This window comes from Dendrobates tinctorius, unplaced genomic scaffold, assembly GCF_039654945.1.
Source record: "Dendrobates tinctorius isolate UK_male_01 unplaced genomic scaffold, ASM3965494v1 ptg000056l, whole genome shotgun sequence".
Lineage (NCBI taxonomy): Eukaryota > Metazoa > Chordata > Amphibia > Anura > Dendrobatidae > Dendrobates > Dendrobates tinctorius.
The window spans coordinates 1,686,948-1,701,805 of NW_027361724.1; the positions used below are offsets into that span (position 1 = coordinate 1,686,948).

The 14,858-nt window shown below is 47.7% G+C and overlaps 1 protein-coding gene across 1 annotated transcript in view; it reads right to left on the bottom strand.

Annotated features, from left to right (window-relative positions):
• Positions 1 to 2,592, bottom strand: part of LNPK (lunapark, ER junction formation factor) — an 85,884-nt gene extending 83,292 nt beyond the window's left edge. The window contains exon 1 of the mRNA XM_073577422.1: positions 2,440 to 2,592. The gene's annotated coding sequence lies outside the window, so the exon portion shown is untranslated. The remainder of the gene's footprint in view (positions 1 to 2,439) is intronic.
• Positions 2,593 to 14,858: the final 12,266 nt, after the last annotated feature.

A 14,858-nucleotide genomic window follows, 5' to 3' on the forward strand; every position in this document is an offset into this window, starting at 1 on the left:
TATATTATACTGAACCTTTTCTCACAAAACTATGTATTAGTCTATACATCACACACCAGCTGTAACATGCTGCCTACAGATTGGACTGCACGTTCATGGTCTCTTTACAGGGGTTATCCAGTACTATTTAATTTTTTTTTACTGTGAGACTTAGAATAGACAAGTAGTTGCCAAGTACCTGCCTTTGTATCTGGCGTCGATCTCTGCCAACACAAAGCGGTCACAAACAGCTCTTGCCAGCGATTTAACGGCTTCTGCCGATACCATGTTGACTGGGCCGCAGGAGCTGCTCTTCTATGCTGCTCTGTTGACGGGGCGTGACTGCTGATAAAATGCTGATTGACAGCTGTTTTCCCACTGCCTAACTGCAGGAAAATGGCTGTGAATCAGAATGATATTGGCAGTAACACCACATCAACAAAGAGGAAGAGCTGATCTGGTGACATGGAGTAGCATGTAACCACTCTGAGCTCACGCTGGGTAGAATAGGCAGATTGTTGCATCTTTTAGCAACTACCTCTCTGTTCTTTTTTTCTATAGCCTTAAAAACTAAAGTAACCCTGGACATCCCCTTTAAGAGGAAATGAAGTGCTGACAATGCTGTCATTACAGTCAAGGGACAACAACATTACAGTATAATGTACAAGCAGTTGCAGGTTAAAAAAAAAAATTAACACTTTTTTTTTTTTCTTGGGTTAAACAGTGAAGAGCGAATGTGCTTGGATAAGGTGCTATTGGAACATGCTTGTGTGCTAATCGAGTGATTTCAGAGTGATCGAATAATATGTTTCGAGTCCCCGACGCTGTATGTCTCATGGCTGTTCGACAGCCGCAACACATGCAGGGAAATATCTGTTTGTTAGGTAATCCCTGCATGTGTTGCGGCTGTCAAACAGCAGCGGGGACTTAAACATATTTTTCGAGCACGCTGAAGACACTCCGTTAGCACAGGAGCATGCTCAGATAACACCTTATCAGAACACGTTTACTCATCACTAGCGTGAAAGTCACCCTATTTTTCTTACAGTGTTAAGGGGTTAACCCCTAACTGAAAATTTTAGGTTTCTTCTAGAATCTCTTTCAAGAAAAAAAGTTAAAATAGCATTTTACTCACCCTTCCGGGATAAAGCATTGAGTGTCTGACACTGTCCCAAGGATCTGTTATCTGTAGCCTTAAATGTCACATCAGCAGTGGACAATGAGATCTGCATCTCTGCTGGTGTAGATGGCATGAACCGCTGAGCTCAGCAATAGGCTGTTGTGAGAGTACGGCAGCTATTCAGTGAGCTCGGCAGTTCTGAGTGGCTCATGCCATCTACACCAGCAGCGCTCAATTATCTGCACCACTATAGATGTGACATACATAAAGCAGATAGAGGGAGGAAATTCACTGTTGGACCCAGGGAAGGTGAGTAATGCACACTTTGGATGTTTACTAGTAAGTTAACTTATAGAAAACACTTTTCTGAAGAGGGGAAAATCTAAAAAAAACCACCACCGAATATTTGGTATCGTCATGTGTGCAACTGTCCCATCTAATAAAATATCATAACATTTATTACATAATGAGAACATAAAAATATAAAATCATGATTTTACCTCTAACAAAAATTCAGAGAGTTGACTGAACCCCGATACAACTATGTACGGGTCCAAAGTTAACGCACCTGGAAGGCGAGAAGGGAAAATAATAAAGGGGTTCACTGCGAGCAACCCCCGTCACCCAGGGGCTCACTGCGAGCGACCCCCGTCACCCAGGGGCTCACTGCGAGCGACCCCCGTCACCCAGGGGCTCACTGCGAGCGACCCCCGTCACCCAGGGGCTCACTGCGAGCGACCCCCGTCACCCAGGGGCTCACTGCGAGCGACCCCCGTCACCCAGGGGCTCACTGCGAGCGACCCCCGTCACCCAGGGGCTCACTGCGAGCGACCCCCGTCACCCAGGGGCTCACTGCGAGCGACCCCCGTCACCCAGGGGCTCACTGCGAGCGACCCCCGTCGCCGGCACTGACCCCTACCATGTGACCATCCGTATCTTCCCGGGACCCCACAGATCAGGCACTCCCTTATGTACCACACTCTTTCATTCTTCCCATCCCCTGTGAGGCGTTTATGGAGTGTAATGTGGGGTGCTATAGAAGGGACTGCCTCCTGCTGAGCACTGAGGTGACAGTGGGCTCACACTTGTCAGGACCCCTGAGTCAGTGATGTCACTGAGCCCACAGTCTCGCTGAACCGGCACACAGCTGCTCACACGCATGGAGCAGGTGCAGGACATGTCACTGGGGCTGCAGTCAGGACACGAGTGGCGGCTGTCACACGGCCACGTCGGGCAATAAACTGTGACATAGAAAAAAGGGGAAGAGCTGCAGTGCGAGGCCTGTGCCGGTCCCGGCTCCCTCTGCACACACCGGGCTACCAGCACACAGCCAGCGTTACCTGAGAGTGACAGCAGCAACGCCACAACAAAGCCACCTCCTGCGCCCACAAGATTCATACAGTGCCGGCCGAGTCTCCAAGAGGCCGGCCCCGCCCTCCACTCCTCAAACACCGGCGTCACACGCACGGCGCACGCAGCGGCCAATCAGACAACGAGGGCGTGGCTCTACGTCGCACGGGGACGTGGCAGTTTTAAAAATGGCGGGAAGACGCCTGAGCGAGAGGTCTGTGGTGAATGATCACATGACCGGGACTGTGGCGTCAGGCGCCGGTCACTGGCCGCTGTCAGCGGCTCTGGAATAGCGGTGCTGCCAGTGTGCACTGCAGCCATAGAGGGGGGAAACAGCAGTCTTCTTTACCTGACTGATACCACATCGCACAGGCATTGATGGAGCGTGGCCTTTGCTCCTTTTTTCCCCCCTGAGGTAAAGATAGTTCAGATATGTTGTTTTTTATAGTTTGTGCTGTATTTAGTATGTAAACTTACTGTTTTTAATTAGCTTTACCTGGTTTCATTGTTTTATAAGGAGCAATGCTGTGCATTTTTGGTGCAGAAAAAAAAGGCAATCTAAAAACAACCAAAAAAACGCACTATATGAACTCGACCGCTCTGCTGACGTAGACTGCTGCAGTAATTGGCGGCAGCGTTGTCAACTTGACTTCACCGCTGCCGCCAGGGGTGGATTAAGGGTAGCCAGGGCCCTGGGCTGTTCAGACTGTGGGCCCCCCGATTATGTGACGGGGTCGGGAAGTCAATAGTTTTCATGATGCATACGGTGCGGGAAGGGGTTAAATACTGAGGTAAAAAAAAACTGCAAATACGCAACGTGTGCACGAGGCCTCACAAATACTGAGGTAAAAAACACCAAATGCTCAGTGTGTGCACAAGGCCTTATAAATACTGAGGAAAAACTCACCAAATACTCCGCGTGTGCACGAGGCCTTACAAGTCCTGGAAGGCTTCCACCCAACATCTAGTCCTGACTCACCTGTACCTAACATCGAAACCAGCTAATAGTCTGCAATCACCTGCTGACCTGGACCCATGACCTGTCACGCAAGTTACTGCGAGTCACACAGAAGCTTCTGCTTCATAAACTTCTCCAGATAGAAGAAGCAGCCTTCGATGTGCAGCCTGTGGCCGGATACACAGAGATGCTCCTCCTCACAGGCTGTGCCCAGCATGTCAGCAGAGGAGTTAACTCCACAAACAAGTCGCCGTCTCCTCACACACAGGACATGACGCTGCATCTGGCGACGAACAAGCGTACATTGGACAATGTTAGTCATGTCCCAGATGTTCAGCATAGGGGGGACCAAAAAAGACTCCAAGGTTGGAACAGGAGCATGGGAAAGTGGACGGCGGTCGGAGAGGCAGAGTTTATATAGGGGTCGGAGTAAGTAAAAATATATATATGCGGGCAGCGCACATTCACAATCCCCAGGTTGTATAACTTTCAACTGGTCAAAACATTTCTCTCAGTAGGCCAAGAAAGAAATGTGGCAGGAAGAAAGTACACCTTATAGTAACTTGTGTGAGGCAGAGGTGACAAGACCCGCCATCTCGTGCCCACCTTACTAGAGGTGCCCACATATAGCAAAGTTGATGGAAACAGATGACTTCCACTATGATGATTGGTTACCGGCCGCCCGACCACACCCATTTCACAACTAGTCACACCCATGTCCATGCCCCAACCACACCCATTTAGCACTGCTGATCACACTGGTACTGAGGGCACAGTGGCTGGTACTGAGGAAAAGAAAGAGAGAGGGGAAAGAAAGAAAGGGGAAGGAAAGAACAGAGAGGGAGAGAGAAAGAGGGGAAAGAAGGAACCAGGGCTGTGGAGTCGGAGTCGGTGCTCATTTTGGTGGAGTCGGTATAAAATGAACCGACTCCTAAAATATATAATAAACTGGGTACAGTAGTTCAATGCAGAATGTGCTGAATATTTTTTCATAGGAATTTGGGGAAGTTATGAAATGTCCTATAAATGGCTGTTCTATTCTTGATCTAAGGCCACATTCACATACAGCATTTTTGAGGCTTTTTTTTGAGGATACGGTTTTCAGCTGCAAAAGCAGATCAGCTTTTTAAAAAAACGCATCACCTGAAAGGTTTTTGAGCTCGTGGATATTGTTTTCAAAAGCAGATTAGAAATCTGCTCTATCTATCCATTGGTGTTTCTCTGGAAAGAGAAAGTATTAGAAAATTAGTGATTGAAGAAGCCCTTAAAAGGAAGATCTTTAAAAGACTCTCAAAAGATGCTTCATGTTTCTTAAAATGGATGCCTGCACACGTCACAGAGTGAACTATATTGCCATCAATGTTCGATATGTTTGTGACAACAAAGAAATTGTTACCAAGACACTGGCAGTAAAAGATACTAAAGCTCATCACAGCAGCCAGTTTCTCCAGGCCTTAGTGGAAAAAGTTCTGCAAGATTACGAACTCAAAAGAACAGGTTCTTGCTATTGTAATGGACAATGCTTCAAACATAAGTACAATTAAACTGATGAATGAGAGTAATGAACAACAGCTAAAAGAAAACTTAGGATTCAGTATATTTGAGATGGAAGGCCACAGTGCTATTCATGTAACTGAGGAACAAACAGATATTACAACAGAAGAAAGCAAAATTATACTGTAGAAATAGATGATCTTGTTGAAGCTGCTTCAAAACACTTTCATATTCATCACATGCGCTGTGTTGTGGACAGGCTTCAACTGGCAATAAAAGATAGTCTGCAAGAGGGACATGCTGGAAATCTGATTGGAAAAGTGAGGAAATTGGTTATTGCCGCCAGAACCCCTAAAATTGATTCCATCTTGAAGAGACGTGCTGGGAAAGGGGCAATTGTCGATCAAGCCACTCGGTGGGGCAGCACTTATTTAACCCCTTCCTGACATCAAAAGTACTATACCGTCCATGGGACCCGGGACCCTATGCCCATGGACGGGATAGTACGTCTAGCGCGATCAGCGGCGCCCACGTGGTGAGCGCCGCTGATCGCGGCCGGGTGTCAGCTGATTATCACAGCTGACACCCGGCACAATGTGTCAGGGGCGGTCACGGACCGCCCCCAACACGTTAACCACTTATACACTGCAATCAAACACGATCGCGGTGTACCGGGGGTTAAAGGGAAGCATCGGCAGGGAGGGGGCTCCCTCCGTGCTTCCCTGAGCCCCCCCCCACGGCAGCGCAATGTGCAGCGCTGCTGCGGGGGACTCCTTCCCTACAGGCCCCCGGATCCAAGATGGCGACGGGGGCCTATAGGGACCTGACTTCCTCACTGCCTGCAAAGCGCAGGCATGAGGAAGTCTGCAGAACTGCCTGTGACAGATTGCTGATCTGTCACAGTGATCTGTGATGTGACAGATCAGCGATCTGTCACAGGACAGTGATGTCCCACCTGGGACTATGTAATAAAGTAAAAAAAGTGTAAAAATAATTTTTAAAAAATCGCTAAATTGGTAAAAAAAAAAAAAAAAAAATATTCCCCAATACATTCATTTTTCGAAAATAAAAAAACAATAAAAGTACACATTTGGTATCACCGCGTCCGTAGCGACCCGCCCTATAAAACTGTCCCATTAGTTAACCCCTTTAGCGAACCCCTTAAAAAATAAAAATCACTTTTTGCTTCGTTTTTTATCATACCACCGAACAAAAAGTGCAATAACGCGCGATCAAAAAGACGCATATAAATATCCATGTTACCGCTGAAAACGTCATCTTCTCCCGCAAAAAACGAGCCGCCATACAGCATCATCTGCAAAAAATTAAAAAACTTATAGCTCGCAGAATAAAGCGATGCAAAAATAATTATTTTTTATATAAAATTGTTTTCATTGCAAAAAACCGACAAAACATAATAAAATAACCGAAATGAGGTATCGCTGTAACCGTACCGACCCGAAGAATAAAACCGCTTTATCAATTTTACCGCACGCGGAACAGTGTAAACGCACTCCCCCAAAAGAAATTCATGAAACGCTGGTTTTCGTTCATTCACGTCCCAAAAATCGGAATAAAAAGCGATCAAAAAATGTCACGTGCCCGAAAATGGTACCAATAAAAACGTCTACTCGTCCCGCAAAGAATAAGACCTCACATGACTCGGTGGGTCAAAATACGGAAAAATTATAGCTCTCAATATGTGGTGATGCAAAAACTATTTTTACAATAAAAAGCGTCTTTTAGCGTGCGACAGCCGCCAAACATAAAAACCGCCATAAATAGTAAATCAAACCCCCCGTTATCACCCCCTTAGTTAGAGGAAAAATAATAAAATAAAAAAAAGTATTTCCATTTTCCCGTTAGGGCTCAGATTAGGGTTAGGGGTGTGTTGGGGTTAGGGTTGGAGTTATAATTGGGGGGGGTTTCCACTGTTTGGGCACATCAGGTGCTCTCCAAATGCAACATGGTGTCTGATCTCAATTCCAGCCAATTCTGCGTTGAAAAAGTCAAATGGTGCTCCTTCCCTTCCAAGCTCTGCCATGCGCCCAAACAGTGTTTTACCCCCACATATAGGGTATCAGCATACTCAGGACAAATTGCAAAACAACTTTTGGGGTCCAATTTCTCCTGTTACCCTTAGGAAAATAAAAAATTGGGGCAAAAATATCATTTTTGTGGAAAAAAATGATTTTTTTATTTTCACGCCCAGGCGTTATAAACTTCTGTGAAGCCCTTGGGGGGTTCAAAGTGCTCACCACACATCTAGATAAGTTCATTGGGGGGTCTAGTTTCCAAAATGGGGTCATTTGTGGGGGGTTTCCACTGGGGGCTCTCCAAAAGCAACATGACACCCGCAGACCATTCCATCAAAGTCTGCATTCCAAAACGTCACTACTTCCCTTCCGAGCCCCGACGTGTGCCCATACAGTAGTTTTCTCCCACATATGAGGTATCAGCGTACTCTGGACAAATTGGACAACAACTTTTGGGGTCCAATTTCTCCTGTTACCCTTGGGAAAATGAAAATATTGGTGACTAAAATATCATGTTTGTGGAAAAAATATACAATTATTTTATTTTCACGCCCGGGCGTTATAAATTTCTGTGAAGCACTGGGGGGTTCAAAGTGCTCACCACACATCTAGATAAGTTCCTTGGGGGGGTCTAGTTTCCAAAATGGTGTCATTTGTGGGGTGTTTCCACTGTTTTGGTACATCAGTGGGTTTTCCAATCGCAACATGGTGTCCGATCTCAATTCCAGCCAAAAACGTCAAATGGCGCTGCTTCCCTTCCGAGCTCTGCCATGCGCCCAAATAGTCATTTACACCCACATATGGGGTATCAGCGTACTCAGGACAAATTGCACAATAACATTTGTTGTCCTGTTACCCTTGGAAAAATAAAAATTGGGGGTGAAAAGCTCATTTTTGTGGAAAAAATGTGTTTGTTTGTTTTTTATTGTACCGCTGTACGTTATAAACTTCTGTGAAGCCCTTGTGGGTTCAAAGTTCTCACCACATATCTAGATAAGTTTCTTGGGGGGTCTAGTTTTCAAAATGGGGTCACTTGGGGGGATTTCCACTGTTTAGGTACATCCGGGGCTCTCCTAACGCGACATGGCGTCCGATCTGAATTCCAGCCAATTTTGTATTGGAAAAGTCAAACGGCGCTCCTTCCCTGTTGAGGTCTGCCATGCGCCGAAACAGTGGTTTCCCCCCCACCCCACATATCAGGTATCAGCATACTCAGGACAAATTGCACAATAACTTTTGCAGTCCAATTTCTCCTGTTACCCTTGGTAAAATAAAAAAAATTGAACCTGAAGTGTTTTTTTTTTTTTTTTTTTTTTTTTTAGTGAAAAAAGTTAAATGTTCATTTTTTTTTTTTTATTTTTTTTTTTTTTTTTTTTAAATATTCAAAAAATTCCTGTGATGCACCTAAAGGGTTAATAAACTTCTTGAATGTGGTTTTGAGCACCTTAAGGGGTGCAATTTTTAGAATGGTGTCACTTTTGGGTATTTTCTATCATATAGATCCCTCAAAGTGGCTTCAAATGTGATGTGGTCCGTAAAAATAAAATGGTGTTGCAAAAATCAGAAATCCCTGGTCAATTTTTAACCCTTATAACTTCCTAACAAAAAAAAATTTTGGTTTCAAAATTGTGCTGATGTAAAGTAAACATGTGGGAAATGTTACTTATGAAGTTTTTTGTGTGCCGTATCTCTGATTTACGGGCATAAAAATTCAAAGTTGGAAAATTGCGAAATTTTCGCCAAATTTCCATTTTTTTCACAAACGCAAGTTATTTGAATGAAATTTTACCACTAACATGAAGTACAATATGTCACGAGAAAACAATGTCAGAATCACCGGGATCCATGGAAGCGTTCCAGAGTTATGACCTCATAAAGGGACAGTGGTCAGAATTGTAAAAATTGGCCCGGTCATGAACGTGCAAACCACCCTTGTAGGTGAAGGGGTTAATGATTGAGCGATTACTGTTTCTTATAGATATGGCGAACCCTCAGATAACCCTAAATGAAGGTCAATGGACACAGGTGGCTAAATTGAAGGAATTGCTTAGTCACCCATTTACCGGTGACTAAAAAATTGCAAGCTGAGGATTTAACTCCTGGCATTTTCATAAGGGAGTGGAAGAACTTGCTATTTTGCCTGTCCCAAAGAGGAGATTTAATCGCAGATGGCATTTCTGCTTCAATGAAACGGAGAGAGACACAGCTATTGGAAAATAAAATTTTTCTGGCAGCTGTTTATGTGCACCCAAGTCATCGTATACTGCTTGATGATCAACGGCTTACTAAAGGAAAAGAAGCTCTGACTGAGGTAGCAGTTAGGATGAGTGGCCTACAGGAGGACTGCCAGGCGCAAGAGGACTTGGGTCCTGACAGTGCTACTGCTGCCATATCTTCATCCTCATCAGATGAGGAGTTTGACTTTGACAAGTATTTGGATGACATAGAGCAGGCAAAGCATTGCCACAAGGAAAATGATTTCATGGTCTCCTATAGCAAGCAGATTGACCATATTTCAGCAAAATGTTTCACTTGATCTCAAAGACTGACTGTGCATGAGGCAATTCCTTTATACCCGGAACTTGTTGGAGATGTTGCCCATGTTGTTACGGCTTTGCCTCCAACCCAAGTTAGTGTAGAGAGCTTGTTCTCTTGCCTTAAAATTATTAGGTCAGATTTGAGGTCATCTATGAAGGAGGATCTCATAGAGGCAATTTATATTTCTTAGAACAAATTCATAGACTGCACAAATTTTATTTAGTATGTTTTTGTTGAAAACTGTGTTTTGCCACTTACATAGTTTATTACATTGTTAGGCATCAGGTTTCTGTGTCTGTTCTGCAGGAATCCAGAGCCTCACATTCTGCGGTCTCCTTCTGTCTTTCTACTGCAGAGGGGATTACTTTGCAGCAGACCGCTCCAGAGACTAAGTCCCTCTGTGCTCCTACTGGGCATGCTCACGAGACGATCTCCCATTGGAGATCGGGAGTCATGTGCCCAGGTCCTGTTCCAGATCTCATTGGTCCATCTCAGAGATCTGGAAGGTCCCGCACGGCTATAAAAAGCGTGCATGGCCGTTCCGCCATGCGCTAGTATAGACTATACTGCTATGTGTGAATGGTGACGGATGTATGATTCTGGTGACTGACTTATTGTGAAACCCCTTCCCTCTGATATTACGCATGTGGTTAGGGAACTAGTTCAGTAGTCTGCGCCAGTCTGTGGCAAGCCTTAGGCCACTGTGCACACCTCACCTCTGCGCTAGCGTCCGACTTAGCGCCTGCTTTGTAGCTGTGTTGTCCAGCGGCAGTGTCCTGCACCGCGCTGCAGTTGCAGCCCTTCATGGCGTTCGTAGTAGCGACGACGGACGCAGCCCCTCTGTCTTTAGTTCCTGCTCCTGTGACCTTATACCGTGTGTGCATTTACCTGAGGCCTGTGACTCTAACAGGATCAGCCTTTTGTATGTTTTTGTTGCACCTCTGTGTGAACAGAGCCTGCTCTGCGCACTTCGGGTGAAGTTGAACCCGTGCGCATTATATCGCCATATTGCTCGTCTGCCATTACTCAGCAGCGGTTGTAACACCTACTGCACGGTGGACCCCGAGCGGCGAAGGCACTTAATTATTATTTTTATTTAGTGCGTTCCGCCGTTCCTAACATTACAGTGTGTATGTATGTGTGTATATATATATATATATATATAATATATATATGTGTATATGTAATCACTATTACATAGTGTATTACATATTTACAATGTATTAGTTTTTTGTGTTCTAAAGTTGTATTCCAATAAATAGAACATAATATATCTAAATATCTTGATTATTGTATCATAAAAATGATTAAATGGCTGATGTTCACATTGTACTACATACAATAAATTTTTCACTTAAATATAAGCAATATATGTGGGAGTCGGAGTCGTGTAAGGGAAATTGAGGAGTCGGAGTTGCAGGTTTGGCTTACCGACTCCACACCCCTGGAAGGAACAAAGAGGGAAAGAGAACAGAAAGTGAAAGAGGGGAAAGAAAGATACTATACCAGCTCACATTGTAGTGCTCACCTGAGCCTCCTGGTGCAGGACATATCATGATCCAATCACATGGCCGACATCCCCGAGTCCAAGGCGATCACGCTGTCGGAGGAGGACATGATGATGATCTGAAGCATTCCCTGAAGTGCCTCCATGGTTCCGTCACAATCTCCTCCGGTCAGCTTCCAGCATGTCACTTCTGATGCAATGTCACGTGTGAGTTTTCAAATGCTCCTCAGGGCTCCGCCGTATACTCCTGTGTCCATGGGAAAAGTAAGCTCCCGGTCGGGGCAGTGGGGCAGACTCTCAAAATCTGGGACAGTTGGGAGGTATGAATGCTCCCCATCATACACCTTGTACACGCATGGCTCTGCACACCTCATATGCACACACGGTTCTGCTTTGCATGCCTCGTACACACGGCTTCGCTCCGAACACCTCGCGCGCACACACACGGCTCCACTCCGTAAACCTCGTACACATGCGGCTCTGCTCCGTACACCTTATACGCTCGTGGCCACGCTCTGTACGCCTTGTACACACATGGCTCTGCTTCGTAAACCTTGTACACATGTGGCTTTGCTCCATACACCTCGTACACACGCGGCTCAGCTCTGTACACTTTGTACACACAGGGCACCACACACCTTGTACACGCGCGCGGCTCCGCTCCGCACACCTCGTGCGCGGCTACATCCACCCTGTAAACCCCTCCTGACCCCACACATAATTCCCTCATCCAGCACCATGACAACCAGCACAGCAGGGTCCCGCATACTATACATTGAGGGCTGTGTGCACAGGACCTGTGATGAGGTCACAGGAGGGGAGGAGTCAGGTGTCACATGATCAAGGGCCTCCGACTGAAGCCCCTGATCATGTAACCCCTGACTCCTCCCCTCCTGTGACTTCATCACAGGTCCTGTGCACACAGAGCAGGGATTTATCAGTGAGGGGCTGGCGCTGCGGTGGACAGTGGGTCTGGGAGGGGGAGGAAGGGGTCGGTACATGGGGGCGTGGTGCTATGGTGGCGGATTATAATGGGGCAATTTTCCTTGGGCTGGTGGGGGCCCCCCCACACCACTAGGCCCTGGTCTACTGCCCAGATTGACCTCATTATAATCTGCCACTGGCTGCCGCCAAACAGACTAGGATAGTGGTGGAGACTCTGCGCTGGACCCCAGGGGGGGTTCACACACTTTGTAGTGAAAGCCTAAAAGGGGGTTTTCCCTCTATGTGCCCACATTGCAGAAACGCTGCGGAATTGTCCGCAGCATTTCCGCAACTCCCCGCCGCAGGTAAAATGTATACGGAATTCGCATGCGTTTTCCCGCAAAATGCAAGCGTTTTGCAAGCATTTTTAGCTTGCGAAATTCAAGCACTTTTCCAAGCAATTTTAAGCATCGCTTGGAAAAGTGATTGACAGGTTGGTCACACTTGTCAAGCATAGTGCTTGACAAGTGTGACAAACTTTTTACTATTGATGCTGCCTATGCAGCAACGTGGGCACACAGCCTAAGGGGTTTAGGCAGAGTAAGGCTAGTTTCACACTAGCGTTTTTGAGCGCAGCGGCGGCCTGCGCACGGCCGCCGCTATGCCCCGCCCCCTGCCATGCCTCTGCCGCTAGCTCTGCCTACCGGCGCATGACGCTGCATGCGCCCTGCGTCCCCTATCTTTATCACTGGGGGCGCAGGCCGTGCGCAGTATGCGTTTGGCGGCGCATGCGCCTTTTTGACGGTGCGCCGGCGCAACCAAACTGCGCACGGCCTGCGCCCCCAGTGATAAAGATAGGGGGCGCATGCAGCGTCATGCGCCGGCAGGCGGAGCTACCGACGGAGGCGCAGCAGGGGGCGGGGCTTAGCGGCGGCCGTGCGCAGGCCGTCGCTGCGCTCAAAAACGCTAGTGTGAAACTAGCCTAAGGCTACTTTATTCGGTCGTCCATGACAGCACCACCTGAGAGAGGGGATCCGCCCTTCAGGAACAGGAAATCCTACAGATACCTAAGGGTGGCACCTCTCCCACACATCAGTTGGCTTCCTGTTCCTGAAGGACAGGATTCCCTTCAGATTGTATCATCGTGGACGAGGAATCCCCAGGCCGGCTGTCCGACTCAGGTAGTGGGGGGGGTCTCCTACCTCGGTCAGTGCGGGGTCCCTGGAAGCGCCACGGTGGGTCCGGGTAGGGCTCCATGACAGTGTGCGGAGCAGGTGGGAGCGGGGTCCGGAGGATGCCTGTTTCCAGGGCCAGCGCCGGCACGTGAGTATGTTGCCCCCGAACCCCCTTCCTGGTCCCCTCCTGGAGCGGGTCGGGCCATGGCGCCGCGGTGATTTTTTTCGCGCCCCGCGCGTTCACTAAAGGCGCCGGAAGTGACGCGGTCGGGGGACAGCGGCACTAGGCCAGAAGTCGGACGCTGGCCGACTTTTTTTCTGGTGTTCGCCGCTGGTGGCGGTGGCGCTGGTTGCTGGCATGGCGGCAGGAGCGGCGTGGAGGGGGGGAGGGAGGAGACTGGACCCCTGGCATATCTCCTGCGGACCCGGATTTCTGGGGGGAGGAGCATAAAAGGGCACAGAAACGCCACAGGGCTGGTTTTGGGCCCATTTGCAGCAATGGATGAGCCGGAAGCTCCCGTGGCCCAGCTGGGCCGAGAGCAGGAACGTACCTCACAGCGGTCCCAGACAAGCTCCCAGCAAAAGAGAAAACGAACTGGACAATCCAGCCACAGAAGTTCCTCTAGCTCGCCGCCCTGACGCAGTGTTCCCCTTATGTTTTTTCCTCCTATAGGGGAAGAAGTGCACTGACAAAGCGAAAAACAGGGAGTGCGCCCTTTGCAATTGTCCCTTGCCGGATGCCTACCCTAAAAAACTGTGCCAGTCATGTATACGGCAGACGGTGGCGGAAGAAACCCCTGACTTCGCTACGAGTCTAAGGGAAATTATCAGGACGGAAGTTAAAGCTCTAAAGTCCGTATCCCAGGGGGAATCATCTAAGAAAAGAGCAAGTTTCTCAGGGTCAGACTCCTCAGCTGACCCTAGAGGAAAGGAAGATTCCTCAGAGCCACTCAATAGATACCTGATCATTCGGCCATTTTAAAATCAAAACAATCAATTCCACAATAAAGTTACTTTTTGAAAACTGCTTTATGGTGGTCTTGGATTTAAGACTCCTACTACCATATACCCATCCATGCGTCTCATCAACATTTCCTCAGAGTGGCGATTCATTTAGAGGGATCGGTACAGCATTTCCAATATGTCACCCCCCCGAGTGTTCACTAAAGTTATAGCGGATGCTGTGGCCCATCTGCGAGAAGCAGACATCCTGGTAATTCCCTACCTGGATGACTTCCTAATTGTAGGCAGAACAGCAGACCATTGTCTGGATCAATGGCAAAAAGCAAAATCGGCTCTGGAACGGTTAGGGTGGCTACTAAACATTAAGAAGTCCCTTCTACAGCCCATGAAAGTTCAGCAGTTTTTGGGCCTAATCCTAGATTCGCAGAATCAGGAGTGTCTTCCACCCGAAAAATTAGTTCGCCTACAACATCAGGTCTTGAACGCCTCCAGTAACCCCACCATGTCTCTTAGGAAGGCAATGTCCCTCCTGGGTTCTCTCTTGTCCTGCATCCCCGCGGTCCAGTGGGCCCAGTTCCATACAAGGGTGCTACAGGGCGAGGTTTTACGTCATCAAAAAATCCTGGGCGGTTATCTAGAAGGCCAGTTGACCTTGTCCCAACATGCTATAAGATCCCTTGTTTGTTTTTCGTCTAGCCACCAATCTAGCCAGAGGGGTGCCCTGGGAATATAACGTAACCCGGGTAGTTACCACAGGCGCAAGGCCTACGGGTTGGGGGGGGCCACATGGGGGAGGTCTTAATCCAGGACCTAT